Raw genomic sequence first — 4,650 nt, 5'->3', positions numbered from 1 at the left:
TACAGTACTCGGCTACAGTAACCCTAACCCTAGTTCAATAAAATAATAACTTTCCCAACATGCCCTTGCATAGGCCTCCTTAAGTGCTTCCCATAATAAACTCAATTATTCTAAATTAATAAAATAAGTTCTTTAAATGAATTAAATAAGTTGAAACCCTTCAAAAGCCCAAAGCCTTTAAGTCTTGTCGTTGCCTTCTTCCGTAGCTGATCAAATGAATTAAAACAGAATCCTCATCCTTCAAGCCCCATCTTGAATGTTGGCCTCTTGCTAAACTTATCCCAGGTGGATTGCATCAATCCTTGCATTGTCTCTTTGATCTTCTTGGCCCATCTGGAAGTTGCAAATGATCTTTAAGACTAGGCTCATCTTGGTTCCCATCATTCCTCCTCTCCTCAAAAGGATTCGACCTCGAATCTCCACCTGGATCAAAGGGAAAGTGGTTAGTCCCATTGAAAATAGTAGAAACATGATACTTACCTGGAAGATCCATTAGATATGCATTTTCATTAATTTGTTCAAAAATTTGGACTAGTCCATCCAAGCTACCCATATCATCAACTGGTGAAGATTTTAAATCTAAAGGAGGAAATTGATTAAGTCTATAAACAATTTCAATTGGTGAAAATTTAGTAGTGGCATGAACATTCCAATCATATGTAAACTCAATGAATGGCAAAGAATACTCCCACAAATGTTCATGAAGCACATCTAAAGTCTTCCACAAACGTTCATGTAACACGTCAATGAAAGGCAAATGATACTCCCACAAACATTCATGTAACACATCGATGAATGACAATTGATACTTCCACAAACGTTCATGCAACATGCCATTGAAAGGCAAATGATATTCCCGCAAACGTTCATGCAACAAGTCAATGAATGGCAAATGATACTCCCATAAACGTTCATGCAACATTTCTGAAATCTTATTTTCACCAGAATGACCACTCCAATTATATGCAAAATCAATGAAATACAAATGATACTCCCGCAAACGTTCGTGTAACACATCTTTGAAAAGCAAATGATATTTCCATAAACGTTCATGCAACACAACAAAAGTCTTCCTTACACCATGGTTACCCAACAAACCAGCATGTCCGTCACACACAAGCAACTTACGCATAAAACTAGTAGGCACACAAAATCTATTCATTCTAAACAAGTACCAATCTAGTTTATAGAACTTACCAAAAGATGCATTCTCACATGTTCCATACACACTAGCAAAGTCATCATTATTAGCATGCAATTCCTTATCATATTCAAATCTCAACAATTTCGCGTCTAAAATCAAGACAAGGACATACCTTCTTGCTAAAGCATCAACCACAAAATTTTTCATACCTTGTGTGTATTTGAATACATGAGGAAAAGTCTCAATACAATCCTCCCGCTTAGGATGCATTCTAGTCAACAACTTACCTTGTCCCTGTAAGTGTGTCAATGATTCTTGTTTTTCCAAGAAAGGTCGATTAAGAATTGCCGCACCTGGCATAAAATTAATGTAGTGCTCTATCTCCCTAATAGGTGGCAATCCACTAAACACACCACTTGGAAACACGACCTCATATCCCTGCAACAAAGAGACAACAATACTAGGCAAACATATGTCAAGTTCGTTAGGATTAAGACTTGCCTTAGCATAAAAACTCACTTTTCTCTTTGTTTTTCTCTCACTTTCTTCACACTCTCTTTTCTTTCCACTCTCTTTTTCTTTTTCACTCTCTTTTTTCCTTTCACACTCTTTTTTCTTTTTACTCTCTTGTTTTCTGTCACTCTCTTTTTCTTCATTTTTTTTTGTACTCTCGACCTCACAATTATTTTTCAACTCATTCTCTCTTGTGCTTGAGGTCTTATTCTCACCCTCTTCTTTTTTCTCTCTCATTTTTCTCTCTTTCTCCATTTCGGTCTCACTATTTCTTTTCTTCTCAATCTCATCTTCACTCTTGCTTTTCAGCTCAATCACTTTCACTTTCACTCTCACCTTCACTCTTGCTTTTCAGCTCATTCTCACTTTCACTCTTGCTTGTATGCTCAATCTCCTTTTCACTTTTTCTTTTTTGATCACTCTCAGTTTTACTCATTCTTTTTTTATCACTCTCATTTTCACTCTTTCTGTTTTGAGCAACCTCACATTTCAGCTTCAATTGATCCCCATGGACCTGTGTTGGAGTTAAAGGAGCAAGTTTGATTGTTTTTCCATCTTTTTCAAAACTGTACATGTTCCTTAACCCATCATGGATCACCTTCCTATCATACTGCCATGGCTTCCCCAACAAAATATGACTAGCATGCATAGGCACTACATCACAAAGCACCATATCCTGGTATTTCCCAATTGAAAAAGAAACTAGCACTTGCTTATTTACCCTAACCTCCCCACAATCACTCAACCACTGCAACATGTACGGTCTAGGGTGTTTCAAGGTACGTAAATTCAATTTCTCAACTAAAGTAGTGCTAGCCAAATTAATACAACTCCTCAAATCAATGATCATACTACATACCTTGTTGTTGATGTGGCATCTAGTATGAAAAATATTCTCACTCTGCTGCTCTATATCATCCATCTTAATTTGTGTACTGAGCGCACGCCTAGTAACTAGAGCATCACCAATCTCTTCTTTCTCATGCCAATTTTTAACACTAGACTCACGTCGCCTCCTATTTCTTCCACCTTGCAGATTTCTAATCACAGCTTCTTGATTATCCATACTATCCCTCACTTCACCCAACACCAAGTTCAACCGCTCAAACTGTTGTTGCATGGCTTGCAACATAAAGGATGAGTTCTCTTCCACACCTTTTGATGAGTCACTTCTATGAGACATCATAATATGCTGCACAAAAAGAATGTTAGTGAAAAACCTCACACACTCCCTTACGTGTTTACACTCGAATAATGGCACTCCACTCGTGTTTCACTCTTAATGGCTTTTTCCCGATAATAGTCTCACAATAGTCTCACATCCTCTTGCCTTTTACCTCAATAGTTTTCCCGCTCAAGTTCTTTAAGAACTAGTTGAACTAAATCAAGACAATACAACCTTGTATTATTCCAACCAGTAATATAGATCAAAGAAACAAGGAATGAAACAAATGACACGAGACTCAAGGAATTTATACGAGGAAACAGTAATTATAAAACAAGATACCAACTAGAAAGATGTATTCAGCTCCTATGATGATAAAAACTCAATCAACAAATACTTTCTTTCTCTTTGTTGTAACTATGTAGCAACGATGAATACGCCACCTTCTCTTTTCCTCTTCTTCTTCTCTCTGTTTTTTTTTTTTTTTCGAATTTTCTTTTCTTTTCTTTTCTTTTCCTTTCCTTTCTTTTCTTTTCTTTTCACCAACTGATTTGATCACAACCAAGAATAAGCAGTAGAGAAAACCCTAACAATAATTGAAAAACCCAAGGGCAAGTGATATACGACAACCCCTAGAACAAGAGATTTCAGCCAACACAAACCCTAGAACAATGAATTTCAGCAACCCCAACAATAGTAAAGAAATCTGACAGCCACCACTTTTTTTTTTTTTTGTAATCAATCCTAGAACAATGAAGTCCTAGAATTAAATATGCTAGAAATAAAAGATAGAATCAGACCTGATTGGAAACCTTGCTCTGAATACCAAATGATATGAACCCGCGGGAATGAATCCCTTGAACCCACAGACAATTTGAAAACTCCCCAAGAAAGCCAAAATCAAGTCAATGGATGGAGAACCTAGACCCGATGAGAACTCGTTTCAAGAACCTAGATTATATTAAAATCTAGACCCGTTGAAGAACCCGTCTCAAGAACCCAGATTACAAAGGAGGAACGCCACAAAGGTTGTGATTTACCTTTGATAAGTTCGAAAGTTCAATTAAGAACAAGAGGAGTAAAACTCAACTCACAATGAATAAATTCATCAAATTTCATAAACTTCATAATCTGATTAGAATGAGGCTACATAGAATATTTAAAGGAAAACCTAATGAAACCCTAGCCAAAATAAACCCCCCATCTTCCAAAAGTGCCCCTGGATGAACAGTGCCGTGGCTACAGTGCCGTGCTACAGTACTCGGCTACAGTAACCCTAACCCTAGTTCAATAAAATAATAACTTTCCCAACATGCCCTTGCATAGGCCTCCTTAAGTGCTTCCCATAATAAACTCAATTATTCTAAACTAATAAAATAAGTTCTTTAAATTAATTAAATAAGTTGAAACCCTTCAAAAGCCCAAAGCCTTTAAGTCTTGTCGTTGCCTTCTTCCGTAGCTGATCAAATGAATTAAAACAGAATCCTCATCCTTCAAGCCCCATCTTGAATGTTGGCCTCTTGCTAAACTTATCCCAGGTGGATTGCATCAATCCTTGCATTGTCTCTTTGATCTTCTTGGCCCATCTGGAAGTTGCAAATGATCTTTAAGACTAGGCTCATCTTGGTTCCCATCATTGTGGGTTCAAGGAAATTCATTCCCACGGGTTCATATCATTTGGTATCAGAGCAAGGTTTTCAATCAGGTCTTATTCTATCTTTTATTTCTTGCATATTTAATTCTAGGGCTTCATTGTTCTAGGATTGATTACAAAAAAAAAATAGTGGTGGCTAGCAGATTTCTTCACTACTGTTAGGGTTGCTGAAAT

The sequence above is a fragment of the Juglans regia genome, unplaced genomic scaffold (genome assembly GCF_001411555.2).
Source record: "Juglans regia cultivar Chandler unplaced genomic scaffold, Walnut 2.0 Scaffold_647, whole genome shotgun sequence".
Lineage (NCBI taxonomy): Eukaryota > Viridiplantae > Streptophyta > Magnoliopsida > Fagales > Juglandaceae > Juglans > Juglans regia.
This window is presented reverse-complemented; position numbering follows the sequence as displayed.